The sequence below is a fragment of the Thunnus albacares genome, chromosome 5, assembly GCF_914725855.1.
Source record: "Thunnus albacares chromosome 5, fThuAlb1.1, whole genome shotgun sequence".
Taxonomy (NCBI): Eukaryota; Metazoa; Chordata; class Actinopteri; order Scombriformes; family Scombridae; genus Thunnus; species Thunnus albacares.
The window spans coordinates 16,025,578-16,044,991 of record NC_058110.1 but is presented as its reverse complement, the minus strand read 5'-3'; the positions used below and the strand labels follow the sequence as shown (position 1 = coordinate 16,044,991).

General features: G+C 43.2%; 1 protein-coding gene across 5 annotated transcripts in view; it reads left to right on the top strand.

The window, feature by feature from the left end:
* Positions 1-19,414, top strand: part of rerea (arginine-glutamic acid dipeptide (RE) repeats a) — a 132,591-nt gene that overhangs the window by 11,875 nt on the left and 101,302 nt on the right. For 2 of the 5 annotated variants that reach the window (XM_044351887.1, XM_044351881.1), the window contains exons 2-3: positions 6,983-7,072; positions 17,644-17,716. The exons of 1 other annotated variant lie outside the window; for it this stretch is intronic. The gene's annotated coding sequence lies outside the window, so the exon portion shown is untranslated. The remainder of the gene's footprint in view (positions 1-6,982; positions 7,073-17,643; positions 17,717-19,414) is intronic. 2 more of the 5 variants (XM_044351882.1, XM_044351884.1) reach the window with 2 other exon arrangements.

Sequence of the window (19,414 nt, the reverse complement as noted above, 5' to 3'; positions counted from 1 at the left end):
CATTCCTCATTATTTTTCAAATTATCTTTGAATTTTTAATGCTCAAATTTAGCCTATTATTAATATTTACTATGTACCTACACACTGTATACACAGGCGTATGCATTGCCAATCAGCATGTGGTTCTGTTCACTAGAGGGCATGACAGCATTACCAATAAAGAGGTGATAGCTTTCTTGCTAAGTAATAATTAAGCTTAAACACAAAATGAAGAATGTTAAGTAAAATATAAATATTAAATAAGCTTTCATCGTACTGGATCGTAGTAATTAAACTGTACATTTAACTGAAATATAAATAAATCCACGTCAGTATGCATTTGTTTACATCAGTACGTTATTTGGGTCATACTGCAGGCTGCAGCACTGGTCACACAGCCTCAAGTCTTTTACTGTGGGCCTGTTTTCTTTCATTTTTCCATTTGTTGACAGAAATCCAAAAACTTTATACACATCGCTTCTTAAATGGTCAGGAGTGATGATCTCTGTGGGTGCTTCACTTTCTGCCATTTCTGATATTGTAACGTTAGCAGTTAATGTTTGCACATTGAACGTGAGATTGTGATTCAGTCAGACTCAGAAAATTTATTGTTCATCACACAAAAGCATTTTGTTTTCGCATGCGAGTAGGCCAAGGCCAGACGGTCGAGATTTGCTAACGTAAGCCAACGCATTTATAAAAGAGAAAAAAAAAATACACATTTGAACACTAATTTCAGCAATCAATTGGTATAATTTTTTTTTTTTTACTATTCGCATAATATTTGACTCCCGAAATTCGTTCCAACAACCCTAGTGCACACACGCACACACACACACACACACACACAGTAACTACTCACAAACACAATTTCCCCTGAACGGCGAGGGTAGGCCCCTGCTGATATAAAACAAGCGATTCAAAGATGAAATACTCATCATTCTGCCGTCTCACCACGCCATCCAACAGATGAGTGTTGCTGCTAACAAAAAGCAGGGGCTGCCTGCGCCCAGCTCCCTCACAGGGGCATCTTGTCTGTGTTATCACTCCAGCTAGTGCCGCAATTAATATTAATGTGCTTTAAAGCACGCTCCAGCAGCCCTCCTTCCCTCTCTCTCTCTCTTTTGCTTTGTGTGTGTGTGTGTGTGTGTGTGTCTGCGTGTTTGTGTGTTTGTGACTCAGGAGGAAGAGAGCAATAAACCCAGCGGGGGATAAGAATCTAGGCAGGATATGACAGTCCTCATGTCAGCTGTCTTAGAGCCGGAGGGATATGTGGATAAAGACAAGGGATGAAGCCTGAAATCCCAACCAGCCAGACAGGAAGGTAGTACGGCGTGTAGGTAGAGACTTGAAGCATCCACGGCGGCTGGGCTGGAGGCTGTGCGCAGCCTGTTTATTTAGTCATGTTGTAATAATGCTTGACCTTTTCTTTCAAGTCCACGGCCTGACCTTTAGCACCTTATTCCTCTGCAAATCAGTGTGTGTGTATGTGTCTCACACAAACGCACACATGCACATGCAGGGAGAGAAACAAGCACCTCCTTTGCAGGGAGCTTCATGGTCTGCCAACTCCAGGAGTGGATTGTTCCAAATTAGTATGCATTAGGTGGTTAGTGCAAAGCATTTAATTATGCGAGATGGCACTAAACTGTCTATGTTATGATTAGCCCAACACGTTACAACCTTAATCTCTTCATTTTTCCCCCTCTGTCTTTTCCATGGGTGAGGAGGAGGTACAGAGTGAGGGGGGGGGGGTGATAGGCTGGTGAAGGGGGGACGACGGGGGTCGGCTTAAGATATGCTCCCTATTAGATGTTACAAGTATCCCCAGTATCTCTGCAGCCAATGTTTTCTCTCTAGAAGGATTTTGATATTTTCTTGTCTCTCCTCCTTCACTCCCCCCCCCCCCCCCCCCCGCATGCCCCCAGACACTTTGTCAGACGATATTGAATCAAGTCGCTTCCTTTTATGTGTATGTGCACGTCCCCGCTCTCTGTTTTCACTGAGCCGCTTTTCATGGTAGGCAAGGCTTTTTAATCTTGGGCAGCAGCCAGCGGTGGCAGAAGCAGCCTGGGCAGAGCCAGAGCGAGCCAGGCAGTCATCCAGCCAGGCAGTCATTCGCTGCAGTGGAGCCCCAGCAGCTCCCCGGAGAAGCCCATTATACAGGAGAGATATCAAACCATGAATCATTTACGCCAGTCCTCCCCTCCCTTCTCCTACCCTCGCACGCAGCCCTGACGCCCGGCCGGCCGCCTGCTTGCTGCTGTCTGCATCTTTAATGAATGATTATTGCATTTCATAAACATGGGCTACAGTAATTAAAGTAATATTGATCCTTTCCATGTTGGCTCCAAGGTGGACAAAAATGGGTGTTTTTTTTTTTTTGTTTTATTTTTTGCCCTCCACTTCACACAACATCTTTTTTTGTCAGTGTGCTGGGTAGAAAAAGTCCCTCTAGGAAGAGCAGACAGTGATTTATAAAGCCTGACGGTGTGATTTTTTTCCCCCCCTCCTCCTGTTTAGGCATTTTAAGAATAGCTTTCATTCAGGGAGGAGGGTGATAATACACCAGGGTGGGGTTTGTGGGTTGTTCTCATTGTGCAGTCAGGTTTGTGTTGGAGTGTTTCCCTATGTTGTTGTGTTGTGTTTTTGCGTAAAAGGTGTAGGGACACGGGGGTTAATGTGCTGGAAAAGAGTGATGTAGGTCAGCGGTCGTGTCTGCATCTGTCACTCTGACAAGCCGGGCGCTTTAGGAGGCTGTGCGGCGTTGAATAAAGGAGAGAGTGAGAGACACGTGAGGGGAGAGCTGGCTCTTTCAAATGGAAAACAAGGAAAACCTGACTTGACTGTGATTTGTGCTCTCAGCGACAGGCACAGTGTTACAAGCAGCCGTTTGATATAAACCTAATCAGTTTCACCTCTTTATTGAGGATCAAGACAGTTAACGCCTCTGCAAATAAGTGAACGTCTCCCTGCCTTCCTCCATCTGGTTTTTCCTTCTCTCCCACCCTCCTCGGCTCTGCCTGCTGTCATTTCTCGTTGTCATTTCTCCTTCTCTCTCCTCTCTTCTCACTTTCACTACACTTCTCTCTCTCTCTCTCTCTTTCTCTCTCGACATCTCTCCTGTGTTTCCTCATCCGCCCTCTCCCCTCGTTTCAATCAGGAGTGCACTTGAGTTTCTGTGTAAATATCACAATCACTGATGAGGAAAAAGTGCTGCCATCTCCGCAAGGGGATTAGAGAAGCCATTTTGTGTATCACTTATTAATGTGTCTATCTGGTCTTTGCGCTGTCTTCCCATGAGCTATATGGATCATTTCCTGTCACACAGGCAAACATGCACATTTTTACAACCGCAATTCGGTTTCACAATTTTCAGTGTTCAGCAGAAAAAATAGTCATGTAGTGATAAATGTCTGCACACAATTAATTTCTCTCCTGCAATGATTTTTTTTTTCAAAGGGTTCTGTTTTGACAGTAAATTATTGGTGAAATTGGATTATTTTTATTCACAGCTGTCATTTTTCCTCGCATGATAAAGCTAAATAACATCACCACAGACACAATGTTTATAAACATGTGAAAATCAGATTGATCCAGCCGTTTAAAGTCTGGGATAGCATCTTTCAGCTAGTCTTTCTCTGTTGCTTGTCCCTTTTGTTAGCGAGCCACATGGCTCTTTGCAGGGCTTAGTCTAATCAGTGCTAAATATTCAGTGGTAGCCCATAGCCTAATCAGCCAGAGCATAATCATTGTCAACCAATTGCATTCCTCTTGACCTCCCAGATGGAGGTAAACTGCATAGCCTCTCCACAGCGCCGCCTCAATTACTGCAGCAGTAATAGTGATAAAGAAGACCACAGGCTCAAATGAAAATGGCTGATTGATGTGGACACACATGGCTCATAATTGGATTATAAGGAAGGACGTTAATGGTGTTAGGGTGCCATGGCGGAGCGGGATTCTAAACACTGACCAGGTATTTAGTGATTTACACTTCCTGCATCTTTATCTAATGCAGTTGTGCATCTCAACAGAATCCTCAGGGGCACTGAAAGCACAACCCTGTTGTTCCACCCCTGCTGCAGTGTCAGCGGGTGTGTGTGTAAAAAATGCTCATGTGAGCTGCCAGTGACTGGCTCTCTTTTGCTAGTGACAGCTGTGGGGTCAGAACAAAAAGCTGTCTATAAGCAGCAGCCCTAACACACACACACACACACGCACACACACACACACACTGAATGAGTCAGTGGTAGACTTTAAGGAGATGGGACCTGTCTGTTTTTGCTACATCAGGGCAGCAAATAAAGCTTATTTTCAGTATTAATTCAATTATGTTTTATAATTTCTCATCTAGTCTTCCCTTCACAACGTATCACAGTTAAAAATAATGTTTTGAAAAATCTTATTTTATCAGATTGACAGTAAAAGCAAACAAATGTGATTTAAATTTATATGAAATGGAGAAAAGCAGCAAATGCTCACGTTTGAGACGCTGTAACTGAAATGTTCAGTATTTTTATTTGATTAGTGAATTATCGTCCTCAACACATTGTTTCAGCAGCTGCCTAGTCAGCGAGAGGCAGAAGGAGGAGTCTCAGTCATGTTGCTGGGGGGCAGTTCAGAACTCCCCTTGTTGTCAGACCGCTCTTCATTTATTTCTGTTCATCCTAATGGAGAGCGTTAAGAGAGGGATGTAATTAATTGACCCTGGCAGCTCAAAGGAGCTGGTCGAGTCAGAGAGCAGGTGCTGACTGGGCTGCCCACCATCTCTTACACTTGTCCTCATCTCAGTCTGCATATATCTGCCAAGGATCCAACTAGAGCTGCAACGATTTGTCGATAAATCGATTAGTTGTCAACTATTAAAATAATTGCCAATTATTTTGATAATTGATTAATCATTTGGAGTCATTCTTTAAGAAAAAAATGTCCAAATTCTCTGATTTCAGCTTCTCAAATGTGAATATTTTCTGGTTTCAGTAAACTGAATATCTTGTCACTTTGGACTTTGGGAAACAGTGATTGCCATTTTTCATCATTTTCTGACATTTTATTGACCAAACAACTAATTGATTAATTGAGAAAACACTCAACAGATTAATCGATAATGAAAATAATCATTAATTGCAGCCCTAGATTCAACACTCCCCATCGGCCAATCAGACAGCTCTTGGTAGGCACAATGATGCCGGATGCCTGAGCCTGCGTGAGCAGCATAATACCAGCTAATGCCTGAAGGAGCGCTCTCCCCTCAGCTGCTGCTTAGCCAAGCTCGGCCAGTGCACAGCAGAGCTGAGTGCCTCCTTTTCTACTCTCACTCTGCTCTCCCTGGCAGTTTATTAAAGGGAATACTAGCTTTTTCCTCGCGCCCAGGCGTTTGATTTCGACAGCAGCAGAAGCTGTCACGGCAGATAAAAGGCAGCAGGCCCCAGAATTACGGTGCACACAGCATCTGTATTTACTGCGTCATTCTCCCTGCCTCTGACAAGGGAGGAGGAGGAGAGGAGGAGAAAATGGAGGACAGGCTGCTGCATTCATGTGTCTTTACATTGACATGTCTCATCAGGGAGAGAGATGGACAGACAGTCTACAGTGAAGCCATCAATCAGCCCTTTTCAATACGCTTGTCCAGCACACTGTAATACTCACACATAAAGACTGACAAAGGACGGCATTATTGCTGCTGTTGACATATTTTTATAAACCCCTTTTTCAGTTGGCTGTGTCAGACAGAGTAAAGTAGTGGGGTGATTGTGGTTGTGTGGGCCAAAAATGTCAAGAAAGTAGTTTTATTATTTTTTATGAGACAAAATGGATTGGTTTAAATGTTGCTTTGACTTAATGTATACACAATACATGCATTAATAACACAATTATCACCTGCTTTGTTCTCATTATGGGTGTAATTGATTCCTCAGATGTTTGTCTCTTTTAATCCAATAATTGGTTAGAATTATTTTCTCTCTTTTCCAAAAAAAAAAAAAAAAAAAAAAGCGTCTCCACTCTTAAGCCTCGCTGTGAAAACAACTTAAGAGAGAGATCCATTTTCTTGGCAGTGTCCCCTCACTGAGGCTGTGGGTCATGCTAATTTTTCATCGGCATCATTTCATTGAGCTTTAATTAACACAAGGATTCAGTGTCCTCCAGTGTCATCCACTCAGACAGCTAATACAACCTCATTAGCCTAACTCCCAGTAACTTTAAAACAAAATTATATTACACTGTTTACTGTTTTGGTGTTAGAATTAGGGCTGCACAATACATTGTTTCAGCATCGACATCACGATGTGAGCACGTGCAATATTCACATTTCAGGACGTGCTACAACTTTTTTGCTGCTTGATACAAAAGGAAAACTTGCAAGGTTCTCATTTTCCATGACTAATCTACATGAAAGTACAGCTGATATTACATAATTTACTGATTTAATGGTTCTTGGTTACACAGAGTTTGATCAGTTCCTAGTGTGCTCTGGTGAAGGGGTGCACTTCATCAATGTATCAAACAACCAAAGCAGACTGCACTAGTCGCCTACCACAACCTGAAAATAAGCACTGCCTGTTGTGGTTGTTTGATAAACTGATCAAGTGCAACCCGTCACCAGAGTCCCGGTGCTGGTTAAAAGTTAAACAGCTACTGTCAGGGGGTTGGCCTGTGCCCTAAAGTAAGAAACGCTTAACACACACACACACACACACACACACACACACACACACACACACACAAAACTTGCAGTATCCAGATCTATCTGTACTTGCATCTTGCCGGCATATAGATAAATCTGTTTGTTGCTTGAGTTTGAGAGTTTTACCATCCTCCGCCGCGCCTGTTTATCTTCCACCACACAGATTTAGCAAACATTTGAACATCGTTAGAAATGGTAGATTAAATGTAAATAACACAACTGTGACACAGAGGTCCATCTGTAAAGTTTATTAAGAAACGTGTTGTTTATCCCAAATCCCTCTCCACCTGTTCTCTCTCCACTTGTCCATGTCAGTGTCAAGAGTCGCATACGTGAAACCGAAGGTGGAGGAGTCCAAGCTGATGTCTGGAGGGGTGGCAGAGGGCTGAACCAAGTGTGGTGGAAGTAGGAGGCTAGGTTTTGTTTTGTTAGGAGACAATAGACTTTTAAAGTAGCCAAATGATGAATATTATGGTTGTTAATTGTATATCTGTACATGAATAACACATTGCATGTAAAATTTCCTGTATTGTTCATATAGCAATATATATGTCACAGATTTGCAATGTCAGTTTTTTCCAGTATCGTGCAGCTCTAATTAGAATTGATTATATTGATGTATTCATCCACATAAATTAAGGTTTTCAGTTCGTAGCCGATTTCATCTGCTTAGTGTAAGAGGTGAAACAAGCCTTTTTTTTAACACCATACAATCCTTATGCTGGTTTGCTTAACCTGCTTCAGCGGCGTTTGAAGCAACCAGCTGTCTGTCTTCTTCGTGTCTCGATGCTGTAGCCCATGGTGACAGCAAGACTAATGTATTCACGGCGCCGCCACAGTGAGAGGCATTACTTTACCTTTGCTTAATTGAGGGGAAACTCCCCTGACACCTGCTTAGCACAGCACTAGCCTAGCTGAGCGTCCAAACTCAACCCTAGGAGCCGAGGCCACTGAACCCTGACTGAGAAATAACACAACCCAAGACCACCCAGGGACTGCCGAGGGGAGAAATGATTTAATAATGTTGATGAGATATTACACCAAACCCTTCCTCCACTGTCTACCTCTTTCTCTCTCTCTCTCTCTCTGTCTCGTTACCTCTTACCTGAGTAGGGAGACAGCTCTGACTCGGTGCCTGAAGGTGTATTTAGATGGAGCTGCTAAATATTTCAGACCCTAAAGACGGAGACTCTGAGTAAAAAGAAGAAGAAGCAAAAAAAAAAAGGGGAGCAAGAGAGGCAAAAAAAAAAAAAAAAATCAGTGCAGAGGGTTTTGACATGGATTGTGGAGGGAGGTTAGGGAGTGTAGTCAAGGGCAGTCCGGGCAGGCTTGTAATTGGCTGACACCAGAATGTAGTGGTGGAGTTGTGTGTGTGTGTGTGTGTGTCTGAATTCTGTAAGGCCAAATATATCGCTCCAGCCAGATTGCATTGCTTTCAGGGTGTTGATATGCTGCCATCACATTGCACTAGAGTGAACGTTGATCTCAAGCACAACAGACATGGTATATTATTTTCTTTGGGCATCAATACCAAACTCACCCACCCCACCACTACCTCTGCAGCGATACAGACAAGGTCCCATCTGACACTCAGCATGACCACTCGACTGAGCTCCTGCCTCGTTTTTAATTGTCCCGTGCCCCAGGGGCTAGCTGGGAGCTAGCTGGGCGGGGCTGAACATTTACTCCAAGGGGGATGAGGAGAGGTGGGTGACAAAACGCTCGCAGTGTCAGGTGCAGGTGCGGAGAAAAGAGATTTGAGAGGGGGGGGCGGGCGGCTGACAAGCTAACCGTGGGGAGCCAAGTAGTGGGAAGCCATTCACTCAGATGGGGAGAGGAGAGAGCTTTATGTAAGTGGAGAGCACACACAGGAGGCGTCCATCTCCCTGCTCCAGCACCAATGCACTTACTGATACATATTACCCAGCCGTTATCAGTTGGTCTATTACACTGACACCACCGCTAGAAATTTATGTAAAGAGCACAGTGTGCCCTTACAACGGCAATAGATTTTTGGCACTATGGCTGACAGTCTGTGCCTATTTTTTTGTCATTCCAAGACTCTGAGACTTCCTAGTGTGTTGCTTCCCTTTAGTCCAGTTAATTCATGTCCCAACACTTTCCTAAAGGTAACATCTGCTGGTCAAAACATCATCCTCACACATTTAAAAGTCTAATCCCCTCTGGGTCTCCAGCTTTCTGTCTGTTGCAGCTTGATTGATTGAGTGATGGTGTTATTGACATTTACATAGACTGCAACAATCTCACAGTTTACCTTATTATGCCTTATTCTGCATACGTTTTTTTAGAGTTGATCAACAGAAAATTAATCTGTAACTATTTTGATAATGTATTCATTGTTTTGATTCTTTTTTTAAAGAAAAATAATGCTAAATTTGTTGATTCCAGCTTCTCAAATGTACATTTATAGTTTCTTTAGTCTTCTATGATAGTAAACGGAATATTGTTGGGCTGCGGTATTTGTGTTACTGACATTTTATAGACCCAACAATTAATCGAGAAAATAATCATCAGCTTAATCGATAACGAAAATAATTGTGAATTGCAGCTGTAGTATTTTTATTAGCTGTTTCTGTGGGTTACTTGTTGAATGGATTCCCATTTATATTCTTCACCACAGAGCTCAATTCATATCCGTAGACGCCTCCACATTATGTGACAACATTGGTTTCCTTCCAGTATTCAACCTCATATACCATCATATCTCTGTTGCTACTGTGTTATACCCTTTGTACAGATTCTGCAATCACACTGCTTTGTGCTGTTCATCTTGCAGCGACATGAAAGCTGAGTCAGATGGTGGAGCCTGTTTTTATCAAGCTGTTTGATACAGTAGCTACAAAAAACTGTCACTCCGCTCGTGATTCATCATTCCATTAAGATGCACATAGATCTGAATTCTGTTCAATAAGGCAATCAGGATACATGTCTTAATGTGATTACACTATGACTATATACGGGTTATGGTAATTGGAATATTCTGTTTGGCAATGGCAATGGGAAATATGGCAATTTATTTATTATTATTTAATAGGATTGTCTCAATTGGACAAATTATCAATAAATTGCAGTCCTTGTAAACATATCATTGAGCAGCCAAACTATGTCAGCTAGAAGTGTCTTCTTTTTTTTTCTTTTGTAGTGAAACATCAGAACAATAGCAGAGCTGTTCAAGCTGCTGGAATGAGATGTGCAGACGAGAGGAAGCAGCGGCGTGGTTTTTGTGTTTTTGCTTTTCCTGTGTTGCTGGCACAGAGACGTCACCCAGCCAGTCACGCTGGGGTCAGAGGCTCTGAAAATAGCCCTAAGGGGATTGGGGCTGCACTGATAGCATACCTGCTGTTACCCTGAGATGTTATCTAACTGCAAGCCAGCCCATGCTCCCTCCCAGCTGCGGTGCTCTGCTTTGGATTGTTCTGCAATACCTCACACAAAGATGGAGTGAGGCCATTATACCTCTGGCTCTGTAACACTCCCTGTAGACACGCACTAATATACCAATGCATGCTTACTTACACCTGCACAAACACGCATGCACATACCTGCAGCCGTGCACACCGTCACCGGATCTAAGTCTGTATATTGTTTGTCTTTTCAAGTACAGATCATCACACACACCCACATGCGACCACACACACACACACACACACACACACACACACACACATCAAACCAGATTGCGCTGTCACCGCAAAAAGCTTCGTAGCAGAGAGCACAGGCAGGCCGGGCTTTTCACAAAGGGGTCAGAGTTGACGGCAAATTACAGCTGGTGGCCGACCAAGGCCGGTGATGGATCTCAATGCACTCTGTGTTTACCCACACACCTGCACCCCCCACGGATGGGAGAGATGGCAGCACAGCCGAGAGCGCACAGCCATTTTGTAACACCTCAAGGAACTCTCCCTCTCTCTTTCTCTCTCCTCCTCCTCCTCCTCCTCCTCTCCCTGTATGAGGAATAGATGAGGTGGTGCCATTAAGTGAATTTGCTGTTATTTCCCCAGGCTCTTAGCTGAAGGTGTCAAACCTCAGCCAGCGAGGCAGCCAAGGATGACTGCCGACTCAGGCAGAGACACACACACACACACACACATGCACCACACTCTTCTGCCATGCACATGATCAGCTTTCATGCTTCTGTGTAATTTATCAAATTGCTTGGGCATGTGATGAATGGGCCCAGATCTCAAAAGGAAAAAAAAAAAGCATTAGGGTTGCATTAGGTCGCTGTTATGCCCATGTAACAGCTTACAATTTAATTACAGTAAATGGTAAACATCGTATTCACATTTTCTGAAACAAGTATTCAGTAGGTCTAATTGCTTTGTAGTTTCACAGACTACACTTGAGCGATTATACAAGCGGAATCGGCTTGTTGAACAAAAAAATGTTCAATCCCATTACTTATACCACCGACTACTATATTCTTTTAGAGTGTGGAATGAGCAAGTAGGCTTAATGTTCTCTACATTTTCTCACAAATGCCCGCACTCACACATCTTTACTGTAGAAGAGGCTGGTTCTCTCCTGGTGATTTGTCACAGTTCCCCATTGTATTACACACCGCCTCTCCTTCACACTCCAAATCCCCCCACCCCCTTTCCTTTCCTTTCTCTCTCTCTCTCTCCCTCCTTTTCTCCCTCTCTCCCTAAATCATTTCTTTACATGTGTGTGGGTGCCCCCTCTCGCTGTGATTCTGATACTTCATAACGGCAGGAGGAAATTGAGCTGACCTTGAGGCTGCCGAGCTCCTTTATAATGCTGATGTATGGGACTGTGGGCGCAGGCAGCCAGTAAGTGAGAGGCATGTTTTTATTTGCTGGGGAGCAGGGCCCAGTGTCAGGACACATAACAAGGTTCATTTCTCGCCCACTCGAGCTAGCTAGTGTGCCGGGAAGCTTAGTGTCAAGCATTCAAGTTCAATAGGTTTGATTTACCTGCATTAGCCTTTGTATACTGGAATAAGTTGCATGATGGCGCCTAAAGGATGCTGATAGGGGAAAGCGACAGATAGAGTTAACCCTGTAGATAGATTGGCCTCACTAAAGTGTGATTTAGATGCTGCTGCTGCGTTGCTAAAGTGTTACTGTTGGCGACGTTATTAGTTAAAGGCTGCAGTAGAGATAAAGTCATACAGGATTGTTTTTTGGCCAGTTGGCATCTCGCAGGGTGGCTGACAGGGCAATCATTTAAACACGAGTACAGTCTCTCTGACAACCTTACATCACCCCGGCTGTTATTGATGTCATTATTTGTTCAGTCTGTATGGCCCAATTTCTTCTCTTCAGCAGCGCTCTGCTCATCAGCGCAATCAGCTACCTCCTAACACAATCAGGCTGCTCTCAAATTACAGTCATGATTGAGACCAAGTCAGTGGAAGGAATAGACGAGAGGAGGCTTATTATTCAAGCATGAACGCCGTACAGGAGGTGGATGCGATAAATTGATATCCATAAAATGTAATGCAGTCCAATGTAATAGCTCTGCAATAAATGGTACCTTTTGTGATGATAGGAAGATGCATTTTTGGTGAGACTTTAAGAGAGATGCTGATTCAACGCTGTGGTCATTTTGAGGCTGTTTTCTCTTGTTTTGCTACATTGATTTGTATTATGTTGTCGTCTGTTTCTGTTGTTTTGTCCACAACCAATAAACATCCGTGATACAGCCAAAATTGAACATTAGGCTTTACAGTTAATTAATTTATTGGATTGTATTCATTCTTAGTGATCCAAATGCCAAGAACCGAGTACCCGATAACGCTTTATTATTGCAAACAAAGGCTACACATCTGCAAGGACATGGTTATCTGCCAGGATTGTCTATGTCATTCATCAACGCAACAGCTTGTCGATTTGTTTAGATATGAGCATGCATGGCTAATGTCACTACAGTAATGAAAGATGGATCGCGGTAAACACTCAAAAGTGTGGCTTCACTTTATTAAAGAAAGCAACAAGGCAAAGTTCAACGCATGTAGGAATCTAATTAGCTGTAAGTCAGGTTGCGCATCAAATTTTATGTGCTTTTACCACTTTTTTCAATTTTATGTGCTTTTACCACTTTAATTTAATGATCCTGATCAAGCCTACTCTTTAGAGCACCAGTCAAAAGTTTGGACACACCTTCCCATTCCCTTGAATGAGAACGTGCATCCAAACTTCTGACTGATACTGGTCACTGATAGCATAAATCAGAACACATAGTTCAAAATCAAATCTCAACCTTTGCTACTGAAGACAAGAAGAAAGGGAAATGCCCCACCACCTCAGGAGACAGAAACTTTGTCACAACATCTACTTGTTCACTTTGGTCTTTATGTCTGTCCACAACCTGGTCGCATGCTTCAACATTAGTGTCAAAAAATGTATATCATTCTACTTTATATTGTCCTACAATCTTAATGCTATATTGATGCAATGCCACTGGAAGAGTCTAATGTACCATGATATGATATTCTTCCAACCTCTGGTGTTTTGTAGTCAAATGTTCAATCATGCATATTTAACAAAACCGCTCTGGCTTTGCACAGTGTGTAAGTGAAAACACTCGCTGCTTGTTAGGTGGTTTTTCAAATAAAACCACTTAGACATGATGGTGGCGTGACTATTCACAGTGACAAAGGGACAACAGAAATATTGTACACATTTTCATTTGTTTTGACTTAGTCAGGAATGTTAAAATATAGTTTTAGCCCTTAATTTGAAGCTTGCTGTGTGGTAGTGGTTGTGGTTGACGTGAAGATGAGAGATGGAGGCTCATCAGCCCTGCCAGTTTAGCTCACTTCTCATATGGCGCAAATCCGCTTGCCTTACCCAACGTGTGAATGCTGCACTCTGAAAACAGGCATAACCCAGTTCATTCACAGCCCATCCCATTGACTGTGTGCAAAATATGTTTTAGCAGCTTAACAGCGGCAGTCTAATCAATTGATCCAGATTTTGCTGTCCATTGATCTTGGCACACCCTGTGTCCAAACAATCACAGTGCATGTATGATAATGATATCATTAGCAGCCCATGGGCCGGTCTATTAGTGCAGGGGAAATGCTTGTAAAAACCACCCGAACCATGCACAGAAACATTCGCACTGCCAAATGCTGGGGAGAGTGGTCCAAATCTGCTTTGCAAATGCCTCCCTGTCACTCTCCCACCCTCCCCATCTCACTACTAACAGTAGTGCGGGAGAGAGGTGGGCTAGCCTGCTGGTGCTGCTGACTGGCATTCTGTGCGTTGATGAATGTGCCGGCCTGATGGCTCAATGTGCTTACCTAATAGGAGCTGCTCTACTGTCACACTGAGTTTCTCCCTTTCTCTCTCTCTCTCTCTCACTCACCTCACTCATGTCTTTTTTCGGAGGCAGTAAGGAGAGCGTTCCACTTGGCTAGACACTGCAGCCTCCACACTCTGTTTCTCAAAGGTTAATGGAGCTGCCTCACAACGCAGACTAATCACCAGGTAATCGCTTTCAATTGGCTTGATAGGTGGCTAAGGTCAGCCGTGATGACCAACACACAGCCATTTTGGACAGAAGAGTCAGATTTCTGCTGGTTGCCAAATGTGGTTGCCAAGCTGACTCGAGATTGTGCATATCGTTCTGTGATCTTATAGGTTTTACCGAGTTGTTTCCTTTAGGCGCATTTTCCATAAAGAGGTGAAATTATTAATACTGGAATAAATTTCTTGTAGCACTTTGTTTTCTACTATTTGGAGGCCCCCTTTTGGAATCATTGCTCACATCCTAACACTCTTGACACCCGCCTCTGATTATGGAAATAGTGAAAATGCAGAACAGGCTATCTTTGGGTTCTTTATGTTGGGCTGTGGAGGTGTTTGAAGTGGTTAGCATGAGCCTGGTGTTAAAATAGTGGCTCTTCTGAAGAGCATGGGTTGGACAGCCAGAGACGCTGACAGACTGAGAGGCGGACTAAAGTCATGAAAGCGAAGCGCTTGTCTTTGATGTCAGCCAGCTTCCGAAGGACTATGGTGGTCGAAGGGGATTGGGGTCTCAGCACGGGATTTTGGGATTGTCGTGTCAAAAAGGTCTCATTGGGGCTGAGTGAATTTTTGTGTGGGTGAGAGAGAGAGAGTGAGAGAGGGCACATGCATATTCAGATACTAAAAAACGAGACCAGGCAGCAAAGAGGGAAAGGCCAGTTTGTCTTTGTCATCGTCCAAATCACCCCGTGGTGCTCACATACAATAACCCTCAACTCGCAGAGCACGGAAGAGATCCTGCTCCCATGTGAACACACAGACTAGATTATAGGAACGGACATTTCTAGGCCTGTTGAGCTTGTTTTAGTTGCCGTGTTGTGACTAGTGGGAGAGACTGGATGGAAGGGTAGTTTGCTAAAGGAACGACGTTGCATGCTTTGTGCTATTTGGATACAACCTCTAGGCCGAGATATGAGCAGATTAAAATGGAAGATAGGTTAGTCACAGACAGATTTTTAAAGGGTTTTTAAAAAACTGTGAAACAGATGAGTCTCTGCGTGTGTGTGCACGCTTGATGGTCACATTGTCTGTCACTGTGGAAATCCCAGAGTTACTGGAGGGATTGCAAAATCAATGTGAGCTATTCATACATGGTTCTAATCCAGAGATTTACTGCCATTTAATCTGTGGTTATGGCAGCGCTCTGATGGCTCTAATGCCGTCAAACAGATGTCCCTGCTCAGCCACCCAGGTTAGGCTGCACCTGGTGACACCATTGAACCCTGGCACTAGGTGGCCCACTGCACATTTCATCTTGTCCTCAGGTGGTAACTATTGTATGAAAACATGGTGCGTCTAAAAGGAAAATGAAGCCGAATGTTTAAGTCAAACCTCCATGAACCCAAAATCTTCTTTGGCAAGTTTGATCATAGAGTGAATAGAAATATTATCTCAGTGGTGGTTGTGTGTATTTGTGTTTTTTACTGTTTCTCCATCAAGTATAAGACAACAGTAAACCCTGCTTGCTGGGCTACTGAACAGTGCTGAGACTGTGTGGATAGAAATCAAGTTTGGTTTTAACTTTTGTAGTGACATTTTTTGTCAGACGGCCAAAGTAATTGTGTACGTGCACTTGCTTTCTATCACTCTCTTCTCTTTCATAGGCACATGTGTGCACACAAAGGACCTGATGTCTTAATTTGCTTTTGGGAGGAATTTTCGCCAACAGTAATAAAGTTGTTTAATTAAACAGAATGTCTGAGCAACAATCACAAATTGGCTAACGACAACTAACGTCTGAAATTAAATACAATATCAAGTGATCCTAGTTTTGTCCAGTGAAGTTGTTTTCAATTCTGTGACGTTTGGAACGTTTAAACTATAAATACTAATCGCTTCAGATTCTCGGCCTCACCGACTCCACTACTGCTGCTGCTACCAGTCAACAATACGTACAGCTTGAAGTTGAGGGTTGAGTGTTCCTCATATCCTGCTCTTTCACTCTTTATCATAATAGCACACTTTTTCGCAGAAAAAACACAAACCTGGCAACGCTGCAGAGATCTTACTGTTAACGTTACGTGGAGTTAAAGCGGTTAGATTGTATGAGATCGGTAAAAATATTGGTAGGGACATGTCCCTACCGTCCATACCCAAACCTACACCCATGATAGAAATACTTTGATTTTATTCCCTGCACACCCGGTGGTATTTTCAAATTCAAAACCAAACACACCATTTCACTTCAAAATGCAGGCTGAATTCAGGAGGCGTGTTGTGTTGAAGCAGGGCATGAATAATAACAAACAGTACCATTTTGTACATCTGGTAAATATCTAGGGATGTTGCCTTGTTTTGTACAAGCTTTTCCGTCAATAAATAATTGGTTAAGAAAGCAGCCACGCCCTCCTTTTTAAAGAAAAAAAAATCTGACATATATTCTCATCCCACAGTGCCTTACATATTCATCGGTTACTCATCATCTTATGTTGTTTGTGAGATGCCCTTAATGTTCTCATCCTCATAATGAGCTACAGATAACAAACACAGGCTGTACTGTACATTATTGTAAACCATATTGACACATTTTCTTTAATTATCCTCATCATTCAGTTGGTTCTGCAACACTTTTAGCAACCAGCAAAGTCACATGGATAGACTTGAGTAATTGATCATTGACTACAAAGAACGGTTTTCATGAGGAGAATGACACAATTGTGTAAGAATTACCATATTTTAATGAGCGAGTTGTTGGGGGAAAAAAAAGAAGCTAAAATCAAGATGATTACCTAACAATTAATTTGGATCGTGACACCCAATGCATGACTGCAGAACAGAAGTACACACGTACACGTTCCCAGTCTGTGCAGTATTCAAATGCGTACATTATAAGTAGCAGATTGATTGTGTGTGTGTGTGTGTGTCGTGTTTCTGGGTGTTAAAGAGAGTAAATGCAGGGAATCTCTCAATGTGCGGATGCTGAATGTGAAATGTCAATGTTATTGAACAGGTGCTGCGAGGCAGAGCTGTGATGTTTTTATTTCCAAGCTCTTGTCGAGCGAGGCAGAGAAGAGAGGGCTCATGGGATAATGGGGGAGGTTCAGGGTTGGGGGACTGTGTGTGTGTGTGCGTGTGTGTGTGAGTTTTACATTGTGTGTAGCAGGTATGAGTGCCTAGATCTTTGTGTATCCAGAGAGGTTTATTGAGTAGAGGGAAATGAATACTGGCTCAGAATAAATGCTCACAATCTCCTCATAGAAAATGTTAACTGCACTGTGAATGGTATTTTTTTGTGCACCTTCATGTCTTTCAGTGGCTACATTCACCATGTGTTCAACATGATGCCAAATATGGCAGCCTTCCTCACCCATGCATACACCTCTACCGTCAAGCTGTTATCACCTCGTTTGTTCCATTTACACATCATTCATGTTTTTTTTTTCTCCCCTGTCCTCTGTGTGTGTGTGTGTGTGTGTGTCTGTGTGTGTATGTGCGTGTGTGTGTGTGTCTGTTTCCCTTCAGTTTTTCTCTTGCAGACTGTCGTTGTGTCAATACTTGTTGAGAGGCAGTGAGCTAGGAGGTGAATGCAGTCGAGGTTAGTCAACAACGCTTCGTGACACTGGAGCGCTGACTAACGCAGCGTTTTCCTCTGCCCTAACCCCGTCCCCTCTCCCCCCTCCAAATGTTTCCGCTCTTGCTTCACTCAGTGGACCTTGATCATTTTCTTTACCTGTCCGCAGTGCTCTCAGCCATATTCCTCTCCGTCGTCATCCTCACTCCTCATTGTGCTTCGTCTTCTTCACTGTCTTGCCCCCCCCCCCCCCCCCCCCTCTCCCCCCCCTCCCTGCCACCACTCCTGCTGCTTTCAGTGCCACTGGAAATAAACACTGAAGCTTGTCAGCACTCATTCATCCCTCCACTGCTAACCTGTGCTTACCCACTCTTGTCTGGATGCATTATTTCCTGTTTTGTTTAGCATTACCTACAGTGCTGTACAGGTCTCCCTTAATTTGCAGCCTTTGCAATGCTGTCGTTGGCAACATCATGCCTTCAAGCCACCAGTCTACCAACCACGTTCATTATGGCTTCACTTGTGATTCTACTTTGCGCTAATGCATGTGAACATTTGATTACCATTTTGCCATTTCCGCTCCCCTCTCCAGCCATTTCTTTTTTTAAAAAAAAAATAAAAAAAGAGGTGTGAGAGTGAATGTAGTGCCTATCCGAATGTCCACAGCAGCAGCGGAGAATCCAGTCACGATATGGAGGGGGCTGCAGTTCAAAGCCGACTAGCAGGTTACTTAATGAGTTTGGTAATTGGCTTGCTGTGGCCTCCGCGCATCCCTGCCCTCCTGCTGCTGATGTGTGCAGGAACAGAGAGAGCTACAGCTTGCACTCCCTTCCTCCCCTCCCTCCCTCTTTCCTCTCCTCACTCACCCCATCCATCTTTTCCCTCAATCCATCCCTCTTCCGAGCTGACTTCAGGAGCTCATGCCGCACCAAGCCTCTTCTGTCTATTCCCCGCTGCTCCTATTATATAGACAGTTAGCATGCTGCCTGTTCGCTTTCCACTCTGCTCAATATCGAATATCAACACTGTTACTCTATCTCTCATTCCCCGCGTCTCTCCCACTTGGTCGCTATCTCTTACACGCACACTCACTTCCTACCACACACACACACACACACACACACATATCTATTATATGTTAGATGCTTCATGCATTATGCAGAATACGTGCATCCAAACAAGCAATTTGCAGAATTTCCAGTTCACCACTTCTGAGTAGTAATTCTGTGTGTGTCCAGAACAACATAATGAGAAACACACTTCCATGCTCACTTGATTCATAAGTCCAAACAATAAAGACAAAGGTAGCAGGCTTACCATGTAATCATAAATGACACTTAACGTATTATTCTCAGATTTCAACACATTTTCTCTTCACCAGAGATGACAAAGAGACAGCTTTCTTATGTCGTTGCTGTTGTAATAATGTGTGGTGGGGGGAAAAAAAGCAGCATCGCATCTGGTGTAAATCTCATTAACTCACATATTACATTATTCTGCTAATAGTTGGAGGAAAAAAAATCTAAAATGACCTTCATGGTTTAGTTGTAATTGAGAGAGAGGTATGTTTTTTAGTCTGGATTATTTATTGCTTTGTTTGTTTATAGCAAACCCCTAGATTTAATGCCTTTAGGGATCTGCAGTAGCGAGGCTATCCTAATATATATTCTGGCTAATGAGCGAGCTTCCCACCTATTCCCATTAATTTCCATTTTGTACCTT